The sequence below is a fragment of the Phascolarctos cinereus genome, unplaced genomic scaffold (assembly GCF_003287225.1).
Source record: "Phascolarctos cinereus isolate Bilbo 61053 unplaced genomic scaffold, phaCin_HiC Scaffold_7;HRSCAF=346, whole genome shotgun sequence".
Lineage (NCBI taxonomy): Eukaryota > Metazoa > Chordata > Mammalia > Diprotodontia > Phascolarctidae > Phascolarctos > Phascolarctos cinereus.
This window is the reverse complement of record NW_027556180.1, coordinates 56,752,579-56,776,917: the sequence shown is the minus strand read 5'-3', so window position 1 is coordinate 56,776,917 and position 24,339 is coordinate 56,752,579. Positions and strand designations below refer to the sequence as shown.

The 24,339-nt window shown below is 39.5% G+C and overlaps 1 pseudogene; it reads left to right on the top strand.

Moving 5' to 3' along the window:
• The first annotated feature begins 4,687 nt into the window (after positions 1-4,687).
• LOC110197235 (TBC1 domain family member 16 pseudogene) lies at positions 4,688-7,305 on the top strand (annotated as a pseudogene).
• Positions 7,306-24,339: the final 17,034 nt, after the last annotated feature.

The following is a 24,339-nucleotide window of genomic DNA, read 5'->3' as shown; positions in this document are numbered from 1 at the left end:
GTGGAAGAAGAGGAGAAGGGCAGGGGGTCGGTGGGAGGGGCGTGGTTGCCAATCAACCCCGTACTTTGACTTATCATAAGATCATCCACTTAGAGCTGGAAGGGCCTTCCATCTAACCCATGTCTTGCATTTTACATATAAGGGAAATGAGACCCACAGAGATGGAGTGATTTGCCCAACATTATACTTGGAGCAAGTAGCAGATTTAAACCAAGGTCCTTTGCCTCTAAATCTAGCATTCTTTCTGGAGGATATGTGATATCCTATAAAATATGTAAATATGTGAGATTTAATATGTAAATATGTAAATACATAAATAAATACATAATATTTCAATAGAAATGTTCAAGTCAGACTTACCAACCTCTAGTTATCAAACTTTCTTTGTCTTTGTCTTCTCAACAGACTGTGCTACTCTTCTCTTCTCAGCAGTTCTGCCGATGTAGAATGTGTGTGTATGTGTGTGTGTGTGTGTGTTTGTATTCATACACATACACATATTTACAAGCAGAATCAATACCTAGTGGCACATCAAGAAACATCAAATTAAGGCTATCACAGCGGATGTAACACCTCCATTGAACCCATTTAATTAAAAAATTGCCACCATCTGCCCAAGAAGGTACAGAGAGATCCTTAAATCATCCTTTTCAGCATGGGGAACAAACGAGCTAACCTATTTCACACGACAAAAGTAACAAAGGGTGTTTCTGTTATTCTTCATCGATCCCTGGAGAAAAGACATGCTTGGTGTGCCTTGGTTTCATTTTTAGGGAACTTATTTATGTTCCCTGGAAAGATTTAATCTGGCTGCCCCAGGGATCCTTGAGGCTGTGGGTATGGCGGTGATGTGGCACATAGTCAAGTACCCAGATTTCCCAGAGAAGTTTGACTTCTAAACAAAGACACCATCATTGTTAAATCAATTTCTTCGAATGAAGCAATTTGGAGCTGTGGAAAAAACAGTGGGTTCAAATCTCAGGTTTGATGCTTATGACCCGTCTGACCTTGATATTACTGAACGAGGTCTCAACGTTCGCATCTCTAAAATGAGGGAGTCGGGCTAGATGATCTCTGAGATCTCTTTCCACTCTAATTCTACGATTCTATACATAGGAGTTGAGGAATGTCTTAGCCTATTTAAGTATGGGCCAACCAGCCATTCCTCAAAGATGAAAAACATCGAAGGCCAATCAAAACCAACCTGAATATTAAATTGGCTCTTGATATGATGTTAAAAAGAAGAAATTTAAGGTCATACCTACTAGCCTTATGGACAATAAAAAAGTGATAAAACCTTAGAGACAGAATTTGAAAACTTGTTGTTGAGTTATATGAGTTAGAAATTCTGTTGAATTAGAAACACTGAGGAAGATAAAAGAATGAGTTCTCAAGTGGGCTAGGGTTTATATATCATGAGCATCTAAGGGGGAGTGATTTGTTGTTCTAATAGTATTCAGTTGCCCCAAAACATTCCTCAAGATTTAGACAGCCCTAAGCAGTAGATTGTAGACATATACTCCTGGATTTAATTGGTTTATATTTAATTGACTTTTGGTCCAGGCAACTTGGAAAACAATTTGCAACTATTCCCCCAAAAGTGACTAAATTGTAAATGTATTTTGACCCAACAATACCGCTTCTAGGTTTATACTTCAAGAAGATCAAAGAAAGAAGAAAAGAACCCATCTATGTACACAATTATTTGTAACAGTTCTTTGTATAGTAACAACAACTACAACCACAAAAACCCTTGTGACTAAGGGAGTGTCTACAAATGATGAAATTGCTGAACAAATTGCAGTACATAAATACAGTAGAATCATATTGTACCAAAAGAATGAAGAAATGGATGCTTTCAGAAAAAAATTAGGAAGACCTAAATGAACTGATGCAGAGTGAATTGAGCAGAACCAGGATTAGAATTTATACACTAACAAAACCATTATAAAGACAAACAACTTTGAGAGATTTGGACAATGACCAACCATGATTCCTAAGTACTAAGTATAAAGCATATTGCCACTACTTGACAGAGAACAGATGGACTCATGATGTGAAATGAGACATACTTTTTTGGACAAAGCAATGTGGAAATTGACTTTGATTGACTAGGTATATTTGTTATGAGGATTTTATTTATTTATTTTTGTTGTACAATGGGGAAGAGAAAGTAAATATTTATAAATTTAATAAGTAATAAAATTAAATTAAAATAATTCATCTTTGTAGTAATCCTTTGAGACAAGCAGCTGCACAAAGGAAACTGTTGGAAATTTGGCTAGTAGGTTACCTTATGTTAGAGGTTCTGTCAACATGAGCTCTTTGAGGCTAAAACTGATTTTTAAAAGAATGAACTTTTCCTTTACATTTTATTTTTATTCCCCTGGGAAACAAATTAAACAAGAATTAGAGAAGATAAGAAATAATATATAAAAGGTGCTGTAGAAATATAAACAATTATCTTCTATATTCAGTACAAATTGGTCATGTTTTTAGACCAAATACTTTTTGTCCTCCAGTTCAGCAGTATCATGTTCCTTTAAATAACAGGGCATTTCCTCAGTACTCAATGATCTGATGAATTTGAGAAAATGTTAGTCATCTTTGGGCTGTGTGTCTAGCATTGAAGTGCTGGGACTACAGGCAGGGGGAACCCTTTGACCATGTTTCTTTGTAAAGATTTTTATTTCTCTAACTGTTAATATTTGGGGGGAAAGAGCAGTTGCATTCCTAAACATTGGTTTTAGAAGATTTTTTGGTCTGGAACTGGAAAGCTCTTTTTGTCAATGGAGATCTAGCCCTGCTCTACAGCTTAGAGACTTAGAGCCTGAGGGACTGCAACTGTGCCCTGCCCAGGGTCACAGAGGCAGTAAGCATCTGAGTAGGAACTTGAAACCAGCTCTGCCAGACTCCACCTGGTTCCCTTTCCACTCGGTCATGTTACCTCCCATAAACAGTGACATTTAATTCAGTCCAACTCCACGAACATTTAAGTGCCTACTATGTGCAAGATGATGCCCTAGCTACCGGGGACACAGAGGCAAAAATGAAACAGTTCCTACCTTCAAGGAGTTTACATTCTACTGAGGTGGAGAGGAGGTAAGGAGGGGCAGCAAAGGAAGTGGGTTGAATCCTATGAACTTATGTAAACAAAAAAGAATGTTCAAAATCACTTACATGTCAGGAAAGGCACCATGGAGTAAGGAGTACCTGAGCAAAACCCTGAAGAGGAGGTTCATGGCGGGAGCATGTTTCAAGTATGCTGGATTGCCTGTGCTCCAATGGAGCATCCTTCTCACATAGAGTCATAGTGGATATAAACCTGGGCTTGGATTCAGGAAAATCTGAGTTCAAGTGTTGCCTCAGACACTAACCAGCCATGTGACCCTAGGTAAGTTATTTAACCTTTCTCTCACTCAGTTTCTTCATGGTAAAAATGTGTGTATGGTGGGGAGGGAAGGGTAGACTTGGTGGCCTCTAAGTTGTCTTCCAGCTCTCACCCTATGGTACTTTGATCTGTTCCAAACTTCCTCAGAGCTGTGCACTCCTTCTTCGCTTTCTTCTCTCTCCCTCCCCCCCATCTCTCTCTCTCTGTCTCTCTCTCTCTCTCTCTCTCTCTCTCTCTCTCTCTCTCTCTCTGTCTTTTTTGGTGAGGCAATTGGGGTTAAGTGACTTGCCCAGAGTCACACAGCTAGTGAGTGTTGTGTGTCTGAGGCTGGATTTGAACTCAGGTACTCTGGACTCCAGGTCTGGTGCTCTATCCACTGTGCCACTTAGCTGCCCCCCCCTTCGCTTTCTTAAAGGGGCAACTCTATCAGATGTTAAAGTCCATACTGCTATTCAGAGGCAAATCAATTTTCATTTTAGAGGAAAATCTCCTTTTTTATCTTGGTGAGATTTCTTAGTAGAAGAGAAGAAGACCTAGAGTTTAGTGAGAAAATATTGCTGAGCTATGTGATACCAAGATGGAGCCAGAGGGATTTGAGATTTGTGAGGTTACGTACTTACCTATTCTAAGAACAAGCTTTTTTCCCTTTCTCTTTCACCATCTTCTTAAGATGTGCCTGTAATAAAGCAGTTAGAAGAATATTAAATTAAGTTCTATCTTACATTGATATGGTAGCTTCAAAGACCAATTTGACTTTGGGCAAGTGGTTCCTCTCTAGATGTTGTATTCCTCCTCTATGCAATGATGAGGTTGGGCTGAATGAGCTCTAAAGTCTGAGAAATCCTCCTTTCTCTACTCATTTATGGTGGCACTCCACCTCCATGCCTGGATCACCTTCCTTTGCCATCTCTTCCCACTGAACCACTGATTTCCTTTCATTTCCTTTAAAGTTCAGCTCATATGCCATCTTCTCCATGAAGTCTTTCCTGATCCCACCATTTGAAAGTGTTCACTCCTTCTTCAAATTTTCCTAGAGCACTTTGTCTGGAATCCTTCTTTGTCTTTCATAGCATGTCATTTTTTGCATGTCATATCGGTTTTATTATATTGTAGACTCCCAGAGGGTAGGGATTCTTTTTTACCTTTAGATATGTCCCCAGTATTTAGCACAGTGCAATTAGCAAAGTGTACAATAAATGTTTGCTGGCTATATGGAGCCATAGGAAAATAGTTGATTGTCATGAACTTTGCAGGAATGGCAGTATTGATTTGATGTATATTCCCAAAACTAGGATTATGGAGAAGGAAAGGTCACAGAAAGGTAAATGGATGAAAGCATAGAAAAAGATGGCTGCAGTTCGCACAAATGGTGGATCTATGGCTCTGCCCCATCTTGTGTTTTGGCGAGGAGGTCATGTAGAGCATCCAGCCTGAAGTGAGTCCAGCCCAGCATGTACCTGGAGCCCCAGACAGAGCAGTGTGGCTTACTATGCTAAGTAATCTTCTAGCTTACTATGCTAGAAATCCAGGGTCTATCAGCCCTTCTACCTCCACAACCAGCTCCTAGTAACAATTAATGTCCGTCTATACATTGATCTCTTACTTAGCACTTGTTCTTGTGGATAATGGAAATATTCCCCTGGCAATGTCTCTGGAGCCTCCTCAAAAGCCTCTGACCTCCTAACCCTCAACTTCATTGGCAGCAGTGGCCCTCTCACAGTATTGGATGGGGAGATCATCTACTCAAAGAACGATGTCTGTGTCCACCCCCTGGGAATGCTGCAGGGCCTTGGGGAGCATCTCCCAGGTTGTTTGTACTTCTACATGGAAAAGGATAAACTTCAGGGGACCACACTCATCTTTGCTTAGGTCCCTAACTCCCAGATCCAGAAGGTCTGAGCTATACCACTCCTGAAAGCTCCCCTAAATCACCCCTGAAAGCAAGCCCCCTGACCCTGCTCAGGACTCGGGAGAGCCTCCTCAGCCATCCCTTGTGAAACCAAGATACCCTCTGATCCCTAAGAATGAGAATATCTTGGTGGTGGCCCAAAGTTTCCAAGATGGAGGAGAAGCTTATTAGATCATGGGGAAAAGTTATCTCAAGGCTTGGGGACAGACGGTCCTATCCAAGCTACCCAGTCTGTCCATAGTGACCCAAGAATCTTATCTACTATCAGTTCTCAAGATGAGTCAAATAGGTCTGAATTGTCAGTGGATGGGACAAAGAAGAAGCCAGAGTTGAGTCCAGAGCCTGGAGAAGAGGAAGTCTCCTCACAGCTCTCTTCTGATGATGTGAGCACAGGCAGAACTTTTGATTCTAATTCTGATGCATTTTCTTCACCTCTTTGCCTCTCGCCAATAAGTGAAGCCTTTACAGAGAGCATCAATTCTGTTTTTCTGGACAATGAAGACAGAGAGACACATGACAATCACATGACCTGTTCCACCTGCTCCATCTCCAGCCTTGACACCAGCCTTCACTTCCCTCAGAACAGTGGCCAACTGAAAAACTCCAAATGAGATGAGCAGCAAAAGATGTTTGCCTCAAACAGATCTGTCTGGTACAAACAGATCTGACTTGGGAGAGATAAGGCCTCTCCGCCTTTTCTTTAGTGATGAAACCTGTACCAGTGGGAAGCTGGTTGTTGCTAGCCAAGAAAGTCAGTACAAGATCTTCCTTTTTCACTATGGTGGAGGGGAAAAACTGTCAGAAGTTTTTCAGCAATGGAAACACTGTGCTGAGAATCATCTCAAAGACCAGGTCTCCAGTGAAAAACAACTTGTATAAAGTTCTTTACCCAGTGTCTCAAGCTTCCTTCTTCAGAGACCCACCAAGAGGAAAATACAAATAAAGAGGTAGATGTTCCACCTGGCTTAACTACTTGAATGAGTCTGGTCAGGTAGAAGAGGAATATAAGCTATCTAAGGTCATTGATGCATCCATTTGGGGCAAGGTCTGGCCCTTCCTGATATGCCATTATAGCCATGACATAACATATGCTATTGCAGTCTATATTCAATAAGCAAGAGGCACTGAGGGTACAGAAGAGAAGGGGATACTCAAAGATCCAGCAGAAAAGGCTTTCAATGACTCCAGAAGAGCAGAAAGAATTCTGGCGCTATGTTGACAAAGATGTAGTTCGGACAGAGTAGAGCAGTCGATTCTTCTGAGGAGAAGACAATCCGAATGTGGAGAACAGGAGGAGAATTTTGCTGCCCTATGCAGTGTATAACCTAATCACTGGTTACTCCCAGGGTATGTCAGACCTGGTGGCTCCCAACCGTGGCTGAGGTTCTAGATGAATCAGACACTTTCTGGTGCTCCACACATGATCTTTGTCAGTTCTCCTCGGAATGAGGATATGGAAAAACAGCTGCTATGCCTTCCTGAGCTACTTTGGCTGGTCCACCGGTGTTTTTACCAGCACCCTGTTTCTCTCAGGGAGGATGGCTTTTCTGCCACTGCTGGACCCTTCTGTGCTGTAAGCAGGAGCTTCAGGAAGCAAAAGGCCTGTGCATGTGGGAAGCATGCTAGGTTTATTACTAGATAGACTACTTCTACCTCTTCATATGCATGGCCATTATGGTGATCTGTGGTGACAGTGTCATCGAATAACAGCTAGCCACTGACCAGATGCTTTTGCACTTTGGAAATCTGGCCACGCACTTGAGTAGGGAACTCAGACTCAGGAAGGTGAAGAGTTTGCTATATCACTTGCCCTGGATCCTATGTTAGTCTACACGACCTCTATAAACTCTATGGGACAGGCATGTGTGGTAGTGGTTATATGCCTGTTATGGAGTGTACCAGGCACTAGTCGAATCAGAATGGTGGGGCAGTGGAAGCACCTTCTCCAAACTCTGCCAGTGAAGGCAAGAGGGGCCCAAAGGCAAAAGAAGTCTTCTTTAAATAGGGCCAGTTCATAGAGCTGGAGAAGAGTTGGATAGGATGTTTCCAGGGGAACTCTCATTAAGAGGCATCAGAATTAGACAGGGGATAGGGTGGAAGAAAAGAAGAGGAAGTGTTTACCAAAGCTACCATTGAAAAAAAATGAAGAACAAACTTTTCTTTTTTTTAATGGCAACATCAGAAACCAGGAGAAATAGAATGAAGATGTGATCACCAACACAGAGAAAATTCAGCTTTATGACAAAATGATGAAACCTAACTGGAATCTCACTCCAGGAGTAGCAGAATTCCTTGGCCTTTCTTCTTGCCTGTTTGAACTAAGGAGTAATTTTCTAAGATAATCCCCTTCCAGCTGCATCATTGACCCAGACTCCTTAGCGACCAAACTTCAAATACAGGAAAATAGATACATAAGGAAGGCCAAGCAATCTCAGCTTCGGTGCTGGAAAGCAAACGGGCTAAGAGCAGTCCTCAGGTGAAATCCTGAAGATATGTCCTCAAAGCTTCACACACACACACACACACACACACACACACACACACACACACACACACACACTCACACACACATACACGCACACACTCACAGACACACACAAACACACAGACACACACAGACACACACACACTCACACACACTCACACAAACACACACTCACACACACAGCCCGTGCACAAATTCTCCCTCTTGAAACCCAAACTTACTGCCTAAATGACTTCCAGCCTGGTCATTAAAAATAGCTCAGTAGATTTGGGAATGCTGGTGCAGGGTGGGATAGGATTTGGGGAGTTTGAGGCTTTTCACAAGGACAAGATAAGTTTTTTACACTCTCTCCTATGTGAAAGAAACTGCCTCCTCTTGAGCCTAAGCAATAGGATTCTGGAGAAATATATGATTCATCTCCCTTGGCTTCTTTCTGGATGATAACAATTTTTCACATTAGAGTTTTCTGCCAGGCTCACTGCTTAGACCAAGTACAGTAGCCAAATAGCATTTGAATGTGTAAAAAAATAAAATAAAGTAACGAATTAGTTTAAAGAACAGTCCTTTAATGAAATAGCCGGGGGGGGGGGGGGCGGGAAGGGTAATTGAGTATTTCTACCATTTACCCCAGGGAATACTCTCCCACAAATACTGGTTTCCCAAAAGTCTTAATGTCGTTTTAAACTTTAATAGTTTAAATATTTTAATAGCTTAAATGCTGCACAGATAGCTTAAAGCAATTCTAAGACTTTTGTAGGACACTGTACCCTAGGTTTGTGGGAGAAATGCTCTATTGTTTTTTTTCTAACTATGCTATTTCACTAATGACTGTTCTTTAAACTAATTACATCCTCTGGCTGAGTAGTAAAACAAACACATACGTGAGGGTTTATAACCTATATTTTTTCCTGAATGAATGTATATTAAATTGAGAGTACTTTGAACCTGGGATAGTCTTTCTGGGGACCTAACCTCTCAGAAAGAGATGCCTCAGGTGCTATGTAAAGTTTGTTTATACACACATACTCATAGTGTTGTTATTTAATCATTTTCAGTCATATCTGATTCTTCATGACCCCTTTTGCGATTTTCTTGGCAAAGATGTTAGAGTGGTTTGCCATTTCCTTCTCCAGCTTATTTTTACAGGTGGGGAACTGAGGCAAACAGAATTAAGTGACTTGGTCAGGGTCACACAGCTAGGAAGTATAAGAGGTCAGATTTGAACTCAGGTCTTCCTGACTCCAGGCTCAGCACTCTATTCCCTGTGGCATCTAGCTACATATCTATCTATCTATCTATCTATCTATCTATCTATCTATCTATCTATCTAGATATAGATATAGATAGATATAGATATAGATATAGATATATATACACACACGAACATATCTATACATATATACACATGCATAAAAATGTATATACATAACACATATAACATTAACATTAAATACAATTTAAATAAATTTAAAATAAAATATATCATTAATATTAATACATTATATTTTATATTATATAAATATAATAAATTAATATTAATATAATATTAACAAATATATAATATTAAAACTTCATGCTACATGATTTATATATACACATATATTTGATATATATATAGATACAAAATCAAATACATGAGTATATCCAGAAGGCCAAAATGTATTTAAAGTATGTTTTACTTGTATAATATTCAACCCAAGGAGAAGAAAACTGAGTGTTAAAACTTAATTAGAAAAAAAAGTCATAACTGTTCTAGTTCTTTAAATTCTGAGTGGGTTACTCTGAGAGGTGTGAAAAAATTCTGGAAGATTATAAAGATAGCATGAATTTTCATCTGCCTTGGAATGCTGTGGGATTAGGCCCGCCTGAGGCTACTGCAAGAAACTCAGTCAATCTCCAGTTTGTTAACTTGAGGCCAAATTCCTGGTTGGGCCTATTTTATCATGGAATTAACTCCCTCCTGCCCCTAGAATTGATCCTATGTTTTCATAGCCAGAGTGGCCTCTCCCTATTACCTGTATGTTCCATGACCCAGGATCATCCAGACTTTCTTCTCTTCCTCTAGTTTTAACCCACCGCCCTCAATGTCTTATTTTAATTTATAGCATACAGGGGAGCCTGAAAATGAAGCGAGAAATGAGATCACCAATCTGTAAGAAAAGAAGCTTTCCAAGTAGAATATCTTTAACGAGTCTTGAGCCAAAAGTCATGGATGATAAAATGACTCAAATGAAATTGCGATTGACTTAGGTACCACTCTACATTCAGTCCAGGCTTCTCAACGCCGTGAGCTCTAATACCAGCGTGCTAAACTGCTGGAGTGTATAGCTCTCAGCCAGCCAGCCAATGGACTGGTAAAATACCAATCAAGTAATTTTTATCTTTCATGCTATTTAATTCAATCAGACCATCTTTGAGCTGTGAAGGAAGAAATAAGTGCTTTAGGAAACACAGAATTAAATGAGATGAGGGGGAAGTAAAACTTGGATGAATAAAACCTGGAGGCTTCTTGAACATTAATCTCCTATCCTACCACCCTGAATATCACCAATCAGAAGGAGATGGCTCCGGTTCGTTTTAATCGCATTTTCTTCTTTTTGATGGCTTTTCTTATCTTTTAGGGTAGTGCTTTCCAAATTGAGTTCCACAAAACCCCAACTGTCTGCATGATGAAGACTTGGAAGGGGGAGGCGTGGGGAGTGTAGTGCTAGAGACAGTTTCCTCTCTAAAATCAAAGCATGTATTATTTTGTAAAAATAATTGGGAGGCAGTGTGCCATCGTGGGTAGGGAGCTGATCTCATAGTCAAGGAGACCTGGATTCAAGTTCTACCAAAGTCACATATTGTCTGTGTGCCCCTGGGGCAGCTACTTTGTAATGTCTTACTCTTATTGCCCTCCCCACCCCCCAACTAAGATACAAGTGGAAGTCCAGGTGCTGATATGTATTGTCAGAGTGTCCTTGTCAGGATTTTTCTACACAAGTGAAATCAGTTCTGGCCACCTCTCCCCAACCCCCAGCCCTTCTACCCTCCAAATCCCAAACAACATTTAGAGAATTTTTTTCTAGAATAAAAAAAAATAATTTGCTTTATTTTGCACCTCTCCAGAGGTGGGAAATATCTATATTGAGAAGCACAGAATTTCTTCCTTCTGTGTTCTGCCACTGAGGAGATGAGTGACCTTGAGCAAAATGAATATACAAAACCACACACAGACAAGGTTGATTCTTATCAACTTCGTGTAATTTATTATCTAATATGTCTATAATACATATATGTGAGTGTAAGATCTATGATGAGACATGAGCTAAAAGCCATGCATAATGAAGTGACTCAAATGAAATTATTTACTTACATAATACATATTTACTTATATAATGCATATATACAAAAACACACTCATATATACATATGTGTATCTATGTATGTGTATATGTATATGTGTGCATACATATCTGTGTATGGTACCTGGCCCTGTATCCTACAGGGATAAAGGGATGATGGCTATCACATGCTTTTGATTAAGATAAGTGATAATTGGCAACTAACAAGCCAGAGGGAGAGAGTGAACAAGTCTGGGAGGAAGAAGGAAGAGCAAGAGGGACTTAGCTGTGACATCAAAGTGTAAACAGATGTCTTTAGACCAAAGCCAAGAGTCCACAGAGGTAACCAGTCCAGAGGCCTGGAGAAGGCATCAAGACCAGACAATATTATGACAGGACATCCAAACGGAATGTCCACAGAGTGTGCCCACAGAATGAAGAGGTCAGCAGAGAGTGGCTCAGAAATGGAATACGAAGTGAGCGACATTCAGAATTGACAAATGCTTGTCTCCTACATATGAGGCAGCATCGTTTTCGATCAGGGATATGATCTCTATGACAGCTCCTCATTTGTCTGAGTCTATGTCTCTATGACCTAGGATGTAAACAATTGACAAAGAGACACATGCTCTGGCTGTGATTACTTCTCTTGTTTTGCAGGGTATATTACCAAACAATGGTTGGCTTCAAGATGCTAGAAGCGTCCTACCATATTGGAAAAAGTCCTATCTTTAGGTAGGAACACAAGGAATCAGTTTTCATTTGCTTTGCTGGCCCAAAGAACACGGATGTACAACGTCAGTTTCTGTATACCCTCTTTAGTTGGTGACCTCAGCAGAATGAAATAATCCCTCTACTAGTCACATCACAAACTCTCAGTGAGGTGCTTGACCCAACCCATTCATCACTTGCTGGTGAACTCTCTTATCACTAGAGAAATGTTTTCAAGCTTCCTTTTCTGGGTTGCCTTCCCCTTTTAGAATGTAAAAGCCTTGAAGGCAGGGGCTGTCTTATTTGTATCCCCAGAGCTTAGCACAGTGCCTAGAACATAGTAGGCTCTTAATATATTTTACTGAATTAAAAATTGGATATACGTATATATGTATATGTATAAGCATACATATGTATTTGTGTGTGTGTGAGAGAGAGACAGAGAGAAAGAGAAACAGAGACAGAAACAGAGACAGACAGAGAAAGAGAGACAGAGGCAGAGACAGAGACAGAGAGACAGAGAGAAACTGTAAGTATACAGGATATCCCAAAAGTCTTAGTACAGTTTCAAGCTATTAAAGCTTAAAACTGCAGTAAGACTTTTCTAAGACTTTTGGGACATCATGTGTATGTGTGTATACACACATAGACACATATGTGCACACATATACACATTTACATGTATGTAGAAGTGAATACAACCAAAGAAAGATAATTAAGCTGTCAGAACAAGCTCCTTTGGGCTTTATTTCTGAAATAAACTATTCACCAACGAAGTGCTTTATCCACTACACTTTACTGACCTATATGAGTCTTCTGCCACCAAAAACATAATGTAGGGCCTGGGTTTTTTTTTTCTGTTTGTTTGTTTGTTTGTTTTTGGTATTTAGAGGTTTTCTTTTTGAAAGGCAATAGAGGCTAAATGGTTTGCCTGATGTCTCACAGCTAGTAAGCATCCAGGGCTGGATTTGAACATCCCCTGCATCACTTAGCTGCCTAGAGCCACGTTTTATATGGTAGGTTATGTCCCCTCAGTGCCATTCTCCAATAATTTACCTAAGGAGAAAAATAAAATGTTCTTTTTTTCTTTAACCTGTGCTTCTTCATCTTAGTGATCCAAGAATCACATATTACATCTGGAAGGGACCTAACCCTTCATTTACCAATAAAGAAACTGAGTTTTGGCAAGGTCAATCTTTTGGCCAAGTTTCTAAAGGATGTCAATGGAAGAATCTGGGCTTCACCTAGGCTCTGCTGAATCCAAGCATAGCGTAGTCCCACTCTATTTTATGTTCTTATGATATGTCTATGATCAATTTTGGTGCTCCTGCCCTTTTCTCATATATAAAACTATGGTTTCTCAAGTTCTTTTTCTAGGAAAATTTCTCTACTTGGGCCAGAATGTTCATTCTCAACTCTACCGTATAAAAATCCCTTTGATTCTACTCCTACAATGTTCCATTGAAATACCACTATATTTTTCAAGTGACTTTGTCACCACACAAAACTACATTAACAATTGCAGTTAAGTGACAGTCCAGTGATGTCAAATCTGACTCCCAGAGTGAGAACTTGGATCCAACAGTGTAAATTAAATTTCCTAATTGAATCAGCTATCCCAATTAAGTATCTCCCAACTATACCATCACATCCAGTCAAAAGTATTTCAAAATAGCTTGAGCTGGAAGAATTTTAATTTTTGTCCTCAGAGTATGTGCAGTCATGGTTGTAATAGTATCAAAGATGCAGGTATTCTGGGAGTTGCATGCCACTTAATTAAAAACATTTTGTTGAGCTTCTCTGTGTTTCTAGAGTTTATGAGGAAAATGGTATTTCCAAAAAATGGTGGAAGGAAGGAATACTTTGACTTCAGTGGAAATGTGAATTATCAAATAAAGTCTAGGTTGATATTTCTGGAGAGGACAATGTCTTCTTTGGAAAAGTAAAAGAAAACAAAACAATATTTACTCGTATTACTCTGAGAGAGAGGTAATGTTCAACCCTGAATCAAGATCAGGGACCAAGTGGCCTCGATGAGCTGTATCTATCCTTGCCACCATTGCAGGTTTGTTGAACCCACCCCAACTGGGCTCAACTCAGACCTATAATCAGGCCATCTGATTTCAAGAAAGCCTTTTGTGCTCTGTATCTACACAAGAGTGACCAAAATACTGAACAACAGGCATTGCTATTATAATATAGTGGAAGGAGCATAAGACCTGGAGTGAAAAGGCCTGGGTTTGGGTCTAAGCACTTTGACTTACTAACTATGTAACCCCTGGCAAGTGGTTAGTTTTAGGTTTCTCATCAGTTTATTATTATTATTATTATGTATTTCATATCATATAGAACATATCATATATATATTATTATATGTATTATATTATTATCATCAATAGGTTTCCCCTAGTATTAGGTTTCTCATCAGTAAAATGGAGATAAAAATAGTTGCTTGATTTACCTTACAGTTGTTATGTGTCTCTAATTGTATAGGTATACAGTAAACCCTTTGTTTTATACAAAAAACAATTGTAAAGGGATCAACCCTATGAAGCTGTGTTTTTGCAGAAAGAAAGAGTTAGGAAATAGAGAGAAACAAGTCTATGGTGATACAAGAAAAATATATGAAAGAAGGGAAAAAAAACCAAGAATTACCTATCAACAACTATTAATTAAGCAATAGTTATCTTGCTTATCAATAGTTAGCCAAAACAAGAGTTATCTATCAATGAGCATTGATTAAAAGCTCCTCCTATGCATAAGATATAATATTATCCGGTGGGTGCTGAGGCTATAAAGAAAAAAAAACCGAAAAAAGTATTTACCCTGAAGGGATTTCAAAAAGATCAGCGGAAGGAGAATACTTTGGGGAGTTAGGGTAGACTGGATACCAATGAAGAAGTAATTCAGGAAGAGCTCTGAGTGTGGTGACAACCACAACTGGGCAGAGCAGCAAACTCCAGACCTCAGGGAGCTACCTAGAGTATAGGGTGGACTTTACTGGAGGGTGATAACTGAAGATGAATCTGAAATGAACTTCCAGGAGGCATGAAATAGTGTTAGTGGAATTGAGGCGTAGAGGCAGAAAAGAATGAACAGAAACCAAATTTCTAAGAGAATTCTATAGGTAAAAGGCTTAGTCTGGGAAGGGGCTGAATTAGTTGACTTTGCCGCAGACACGCACCTTTGATATAGTTTGCATCTTAAGATCTTATACTATAAGAATGTAACTTACTTTATGCTAAATGCCTGACCAAGTTGGGTGTTGCAGGTGGGCAAATATTAAGAAGGGTAAATAGCCGGGGGGTGGGGGGAAGACTGGGGAGGAGGAACACTAGATGTTTGATTTTAACAAGAGGCTCTGCCCTCCACAGAGGGGTGAGATTAGAGGTAAGCATAGTGAGTTTTCAAAACCAAGATTGGAGGATCCTTGGAACTGAGCTAAAAGCAGATTGACCTCCAAAGGAAGTGCATGTCCCTGGAATGGATCATATTTGGAGTACTGGGAGTAGAGCATGTCTGAAGGAAGGAAACACTACCAGAATTATTACCATCATCTGAATTGGAATGGAATCCCTCAAAAGGCCATGAGGTCCCCATCACTGGAGGTATTCAAGTGGCAGCAGCATGACCACTTGTCTGGTAGGTTATAAAAGTAATTTCTGATTAGATTTGCAGATTTTACTGGATTCTATGTACAAATGGACGAATTAGGCCTAAACATCTGCAGGTTTGTGCTGAAATAGCAATGTCAAATTGCATCTGTATCTTCAGCCCAACTGATCAGTCAAATGGTTTGCTTGTTTTCTCAGACACGTTCTAGGGTTTGGAGGAAATGTGAGACATCCTTAGCTTGGAGAAGGCTCAGGAACTAGCCTTCAAAGATGCAAGATTAAATACAAACATAATTATGAAAAATTTCCCATAATCTGAATTATTTTTCAGTTAAAACTGTATTGGGATCAGAATTTGTTGTATAACTTAACTGAATTTTTCTTTCCTGTTGATGAAACATATTAAAGTAAAATATTAATGTTTTCTGTCATAATTGTGTCTGATTTTAAGATAAAATGAATGTGTTGTGATTTTAATATAATTATTTATTATATTGTGTAGCATAATTTCTTTTGAAGAAAATTTCACTAAAGTGGGTTTTTCTTTTGTTCTCTTCACAGGCATTTCATTAAATCTCTTAACCAGAAAATATTGGGTTTAAAATGTTTATATATCATGAATATTGTCAGGAATACTGGATGCACGCAACAGGGATAGTATTTAACTCCTTAGTGCTTTGTTTGATTTTGATGAGAAATTGGTCGTGCTTCATAAAAGACAGATTTAAGAATGAGTTTTTGATATTACACAAAAAATTACTTAAATCTTTTCTCCCTTTATCAATTTACATGATTATTGGCTTTCACTTAAGTTAATGTGTCAGATGACTATAATAAGTCACGTAGTGACTTGACTTTTTTTAGCTTCATTTTCAGATGCAAATAATACTAGTAGAATTTTCACAGTAAAGAAATAATTTAAACTGGAAAAAAAAATTAAATACAAAGCTAAGAATCAGAAAGCAGAGGTTAAAAAAATAATAATACATGATCTGTTGAACATTGCTTAGGGTGTGAAAAGAGAGATTATACAACATAAAATTCATAGGGGAAGCAATGTCAGCAAGGTTGTGGAGACAGGTATGCTTCTAGTCTGTTCAGTAAAGAGCTAGGAAAGGGTTTGTAATGGGGAATCAGTGAGAATTAAGATAAAGAGAGAAAGGGGCAGCTAGGTGGTGCAGTGGATAAAGCTCTGGCCTTAGAGTCAGGAGGACTCGAGTTCAAATTTGGCCTCAGACACATGATGCTTACTAGCTGTGTGACCCTGAGCAAGTCACTTAACCTCGACAACCTCACCCCCCCAAAAAAAAATGATTAAGAGAGAGAAAAAAAATTAGGGAAAAATTGAAGACAGCATTTAATGGTAAGATAAAAACTTTACCGTGAAGATAATATGCAACCAAAGAAGTTTTGGAATGAGGGAGTGATAATATGATAAAAAATAAAAACCAATGTTAATTTCTCTAAAGTTTGTCCAAAATATCTGTCACATGTGTCTCCTACAAATAGAATGTAATTTCCTAAATATTTATTGATTGATTGAGCACAAGAATGAGTTTTATTTTTTTTAATCCCCAGTGCCTGGCTTAGAGTTTGGCATGCAGAAATCGATTGATTAACTCTTGCTAAATTGAATTGAATTAGGAAAATGGACCTAGAAGGAGTGAGGAGAGCAGCTGTATGAACAGTCCAAAGAGCATTCAGTTGTGTCTTATTTCTAGTCAGTAGAATTTACTTTCTCATGCAAAGGCAGGGACCCATAACATGTTAGGATTATCTGGTGGAGACTTTGGAGAAAAAGGCCAAGACATAGTCCTTGATTGCCAATCTATATACTTATTAATTTTAAATGACTGTTTTAGAAGATCAAGAGTTCTAAAACACGGGAAACATCATCTAGTGTTAATGACTCATTTTCTAAGTGAGGAAACTGAGTCCTAGGAAGTTGCAATGAGTTGCCCATGTTCACATAGGTAGAGAGAGAATGATGGAGCTGAGATTTGAACCCAGTGGAAAGAGCATTGGCTTTGGAGTCAGTGGTCTTGAGTTCGAGTTTGAGTTTCACTTCTAACATTACATGTGTGACTCTAGACACATCATTGTTTTTTGGATCTCAATTTCCTCCTGTATAAAGTGAAGGGATTGAATTAGATGCTTTTTAGATTAATATTTTTCTATTTAATCAGTTTCCTTATCTGCATGCCAATATTTATAATATATATTTATATTTATCTATTCAATCTGTCTATCTATCTATATATAATCTATTTAGATAGATTTTGTGTGTGTGTGTGTGTGTGTGTGTGTGTGTGTGTGTGTGTGGTAGTAGTGGAGGAAAGAAGAGGGCTTCCCTTGACACCCAACCCTTCCCTCTAACACATACACACACACACACACACACATCCCAAATCCAGTGCTCTTTCTGTGGACCAACCTTTAAAGGTCCTTTTCTCTCTTTTCATTTGCTTCTGGGAATCTGTACGATTGTTTAAGCAGCTGAAGAAAAATAGCCAGGCATCCCCTCTCCAAAGCAATCTCTAGGCATGCAGCCTCCCACCCATAATCATACTGCCATCCTTCAGGGAAGGTATAAAATTTTTCATGCCTTGTAAGACCCTCATCCAGCATGCTAAAGAAGATGGATGTGATCGACTCAGTCCTCTCTCACTGCTCTTTTGAGAAGCAGCTGGTGAACTCCACTCACTGTTCCCTATAAGGAACATTTATCAGAGGGAGTGGGTTTCTACTTTGAACACTGCTCCTCTAATTTGTAACCTTGAGCTTCCCCAAGAATGACTCTTCATAACAACAGAATGATCCTTACTCAGGGAGGCTCACAAAGTCCTTTTATGCCCTCAGCCCTTATTTCTCTTTATGCAAAATACCTCAATCCTACCCTTCCTACCCAGTGATCTTTTCTAGGGAAACAAATCCGGTGACCTTCCCCCTGTAGAAACATAAAGGCAAGGCCACCTGGCCACCTCCCAGGCCTTCGGGGCCAGCCAGTTGGCCTATAACCTGCCTTCCTGCAGCTGTAGGGGAGCCACATCTCCTCCTGGAGAGCCTGCTCTGCTCGGCATGGCGGGTCATTGTCATTCGGCAGGGAATCACAGGACTCGGGCTTTGGCACAAGATCCAGGAACTTATTTAGATTCACATGGATGATAACCTAGCCCATCCTCAAACATTTCTAGGATCTAACCAAAGCAAACAGAGCCCTCTCGAGTCAGAGCAGAAAGCATAGAGGTTGCTGTCAGCAAAAACACCAATGTCTGGTAGAAGCTACAGAGGTAACAAGGCAACCTGTTTGTGTCCAAAGGCAATCACTTAGGGAGGGAGGCCTGATGCCAGAGTAATGTGACAGGTTTTTAAACAAACATATCGGAACCCTGATGTCTAGATAATCACTGCCCTGTGAGGGGTCACCTGGGAGGCCATACACTTATTCCAAACAGATGCTGTTACTCAGAACTTTTCTGAACCCCTGTTCTGCGATGGGCCTTCGGAGCCTGAAGACCTCCTTTAGAATGTTGTCAGGGGTGGCAGATCTTTTGAATATTACGTTGGCATAGGCTGGCCGCACATGCCCAGGAGGTTTTCCTTCCCTTCCTCTGCCTCTTAGAATCTTAATCTTCCTTCAAAATCATAGCTAAAGTGCCACGTTCCTCTGTGTGTGTGTGTGTGTGTGTGTGTGTGTGTGTGTGTGTGTGTGTGTTTTCAATGCACCTATTATGTGTCCGGGCAACTAGGTGGTGCAGGGGATAGAGAGCTGGGCCTGGAGTGAGGAAGACCTTCTTGAGTTCAAATCCAGCCTCAGATACTTACTAGCTATGTGACCTTGGTTGAGTCACTTAACCCTGTTTGCCTGAGTTTCCTCATCTGTAAAATGGCTTGGAGAAGGAATGGCTAACCACTCCAGTGTCTTTGCCAAGAAAACCCCAAATGGAGTCGTGAAGAGTCAGACACAACTGAAAAGACCGAACAGCAACAGCAAAGTGTCTGTCACCTACTACATACCCGGCCTGTAGAAGATGCTTTCTAAATGCTTATTGATTGGTTGATGCGGTCTCTTCTTCCTCTTGTAATTACTTTGCATTAGGACTCATCTGTGTACATGGTGCATCTTCCCAATAAAACGAATGTGAGATCTTTGAGTATCTCAAGGACTCTCTTATTTTTGTCTTTGTATTCCCAGCATGTAATCCAGTGTTTGGCACAGGGAGCACTGAGTCTCATGAAATTGTTTCTTCAAATGGATTGAATTAGAGATCAAGACTTTCAGGAATAATTCAAAGGTACCCTGAGCAGACTGAAAGAGGGGTCATGTCATCTCTTGTCAAGACTGAAGTATTGGCTCCTTACAAAATGGCTCCAAGGACAATTCCACTTCCTTTTTTACCCAGACCAAGTTTGCTTTGCAAATACCTTGCTATGCCCAAAGCCTTATGCTGCTGGGGCCAGGTGATTCCCTGACAAAAAAAAAATATTGAGATAGTCCCTGCTCTCAAGGGGCTTCTTTTCTACTGGGAAGATAGATCATGTCTACACAAATAATTAAATGTGAAATAATTTGAGATGACAGCAGTTGTGCAGGGTGAGATCAGGGAAGGCTTCACAGAAGACGTGATACATGAAAGGAGCCTTGAAGAAAGCTGTGGATGATGGAGAAGTGAAGCTGTCTAAGAGAAGAGCATGTCAGAGATGAAGCAAGGGGCCTGGGAAAAGGTAGAAAGGTAGAGGTGGAACACTGAGTCCAGAAAACAGCTTTGAGTCCTTTTGAGCGGAATAGAGAGCAGCAGTTCCCACAAAAGGCTCCCACCCTTGGATAAGGAACAGCAGCATGATGGGAATAAATGCTAGGCTAAGGTGGTGACCACTTTGCAGAGGGAAACATCAATTTGGCTATCTGCATCCTGGATCTGATTGATAAAAACAAATCTGTTTCCTCACCCTAAGGTCACAAATCTTCATCTTTTGTATGGGCAACCTACATCAGTGCTTCATTGATTCTACTGCTCCCATCAATGATGATCACTGCCCTTCCATGCACCAGTGGATACCCTTCCTCAGTTATCTGCCTTTTAAAAAAAAATCATTCACAAGCAGACAAATGGTAATGAACTTCTCTAACTTTCATTGGGCTAACCTTTGGACAGACATCACTGGCATGGCCTACAAGAACCCCATATCACCAGGACACCAGTATGAGACATATTCATAGGACTTTGCAGAAAGTGTTTGTAGGACACATGGCTTTACACATGTTATTATACGAGAGAAAAAGGCTAGACTAATTATTTCTTTGGGACAGGATACATCCCATGAGGAAACTCCATCCACAAATGCAAGTCATTCTCTGAAATGTATTTCTGAATTTCTGAAACTTAGGATTGGAGAGCTGTTTAAAGCGGTGGCATCAGACTCAAATAGAAAGAAACAGGGGCTCTGTGGCCCTCATATTGACTTAGAAAACCGTGGATTAACATTGTCTATGCTGTACTGTATTTTCATTTATTTTGTTAAACATATCCAAAATGGTTCCTGGATTTGCTGGGTTGCATGAGTTTGACTGCTCTGGCCTGGATCACAGAACAAGTCAGTGATTTGTTTTTGTGGTTTACTCTTTTTAGCCATCTCCGACTGTTTGTGACCCCATTTGGGGTCTTCTCATCAAAGACACTGAAGTGGTTTGCCATTCTTTCTCCAGCTCATTTTATAGATGAGGAAACTGAGGTAAACAGGGTTAAGTGACTTGTCTAGGGTCACACAGCTAGTAAGTGTTTGAGGCCAGATTTGAACCCGGGGAAGATGAGGCTTCCTGACTCTCGGCCTCTGTGCTCTATGGTGCCACCTAGCTGCCCCATTAAATGATTTACTCAGGAACCAACAGCAAATTACGTCAAAAGGGAGATTGTGAACTCTATGTGGTTCTGAGGCCTGCTTTCTATCCACCATGCACATAGATAAAGTACCTGGCACACTTTTAAATGATATATAGATACGAGCCATTATTTAGCTCATGATTTCGACTTTGGAAAAAAAAGATGTGTAGAAAATAATAGATGAAGAGCAGCTGGGGGTACAGTGGATAGAGCACTGGCCCTGAAGTCAGGAGGACCTGAGTTCAAATCTGGCCTCATACACTTGCTAGCTGTGAGATCTTGGGCAAGTCACTTAACCCCAACTGCCTCCAAATACTAATAATAATAACAATAACAACAATAATAATAATGGATGAACTGTTATACTTGGACTAAGACCTAGATCTGAAGATGATTTGTGTCACTAGCTATGTGACAACAAACAAGTTTATTATTCTTTCTGATTCTTAGTTTTCTAAACTCAAAATAAAGATAGTGATGCCTACCACATGAGAGGTGGGACTATGACTCCACTACAGAGCAAGCTGGACAGCCAAAATATCTTGGTTTAAATCTTATCTCTAAAGTAATGTGTCCGGGCTGTGACTTTGCATAAGATACTTCTCCCTGCCCCCTGGGCAACTGTCTAAGACCCTGACAACTGCTCATCCCAAAGCAGTGAGATTCCAGGGAATCCAGTGAATTTAGAGGTGCATGCCGACACTTCCGGTACCCAACCTCACAGGTTGTCTGAGATTCAACTAGCAACTTAAGCTAGCTAAAGGTCATCAATTATCTTAGTTAAAAAAGGAAATAGAATAGTATGCAGAAATTAGCTCCACTCTAATGCCTAATGACTGTTCTAAAATACTACTCGTCATTTGTTGCTGACATCTTACTATTCATCACATCTGGTAAAGTGCACTTATCCGAAGGACCATCAAGGTCTATCTCTACTATTTCTGCTTGAAAGATAGGCCTTCCCCCTCCAGCCTCACTCCCTTTGACATAGTATCATAGGATTATAAGTTTAGAGTTATCAGTCATTAATAATTTGCTAAAATATAAACTCTAGAAACATATCAGAGAATCCTTGCCTCCCCCTTCCTACTATTTGGATAACAGGTACAAATTAAGCAGAAGGGAAGGGTTTCTTTGTGTTTTTGTTGTTTCAGAGTAAAATGGTTCCACCTGTTTCCTGGATTACACCAGTTGGCCGTTACATTGAGTTTTCTTGACATAGTCCAAGACTATTGCTTTTTTATGGGCCACTTACAGAGGTTTTTAGAACGGGGAGATTCAGCTAATTTGATGGGAATTTCCAGGTCTTGTAAATCAATAGACATCAGAGAAAAGCAAGCAATTAAGCCATTAAATGAGGATCTGGGCTCTTTAGTAAATTGGCTTTCAGTGCTCATACATGGGCGTGGACTCGTAACATTCAAAAGGAGAAAGAGACATCATTAACTTTAAGTGGCTAGAGAATGGTATGGCCCCAAATTTCAGTGCACTTAAGCCAGAATAATCACAGTGGAAATCTTTGCTCTCTTGTTTATTTTCTATGATTAACCTTGGAGAGGTGGTGCTTTGGGTGGCCCTTCCATCACATGACGTTTAGCCTCAGAGCAACATAATTTAAATGAGTGTGGCTATGAAAAGAAGGGGAAATCTGGGATGAGTGGAATGCCAAGACATCACCTACCTTGGTTGAGAGTTCTGCTCTTATATTAAACCCTTTAAAGATAACTTTTTGAAAGTATTTATCAGCTCAATATTCTTGGATGGGAAATGAACAAACACACACACACACACACACACACACACACACACACACACACACATGAATTCCATAGCATTGAAATCAGGAGCATATATTATGGATCTGGAAGTAACAATAGAGACCACCTAAACCAACCTTGTTATGTTATAGATGAAGAAAGTGAGGTCCAGAGAGGTTTTGTCTTGTCCCAAGGTCACACAGCTAGTAATTGGCAACGCTGGGATTCAAATACTGTTCCAGTGCCTCCAAACCTACCCTCTTTCTATTGCTTTTAGGTTGTTATTTCTTTTTTAAAAAATTGCATTTATTCTGTTTTTAATTTATGAGATAAAACAAACATTTTCATAATAGTATATTTTTTAAAAAGATGGATTGCACATTAAGCTGCAAATCTGTTATGTACAACTTGCTATTCCTTTTAAATGTATAATAAAGTTATCATGTAAATTCCTCCCCCGCCTCTGCCGCCATGGCTAGCATCACACAGAAATGTGTGTGTAAAATCATTCTATACATACTTCTATTTATCAGTTCTTTCTCTGGATGCAGGTAGCACCTTCCTTCATATGTCCTTTGTAGTTAATTTAGCCATTCATAATTGTCAAAATGACTTAGTTGCTCAATGCTGTTCTTAAAACAATATTCTTAATGTTCTTAAATACAATATTCTCTCGGTCACTTTCTCTTCATTATTTCATGCAAGTCTATCCATGCTTTTCTAAGATCATCAGGCTCATCATTTCTTATAACACAGTAGTATTCCATCACAATCATATATCACAACTTGTTCAGCCATTCCTGAACTGATAGGTTAATCACAAGAAAATGTGAAAAACACAAAATGCATTACTTATTAGACTTATGGACAGGTGAACAATTTATGAATAAACAAGAAATAGAAAGCAGAGTAAGGTATAAAATGGAAAATTTTGATTACACTAAATTAAAAAGGTTTGTGCAAATAAAACAAATGTAGCCAAGATCAATATTATTTCTTAATGGAATATACAAAAATGACAGCATCCATATTAGTTCCTTTTCTTTCTCTCACTGTTTTGGAAAGGTAATTGCTTGAGAGGATTCTATTGCATTATTGAGTATATTTTTATTAGAAATATGCAGACTTACTTATACGTACAAATATCTGTATGGGAAATATCCATATGGGAAAATAAATATGGGAAAGCCAGTGATATGGTTGGGAACTCAAGATTTTTGCTACATCTTTAATTTTTACATTATTGCCTAGAGTAAGGACTCATTTC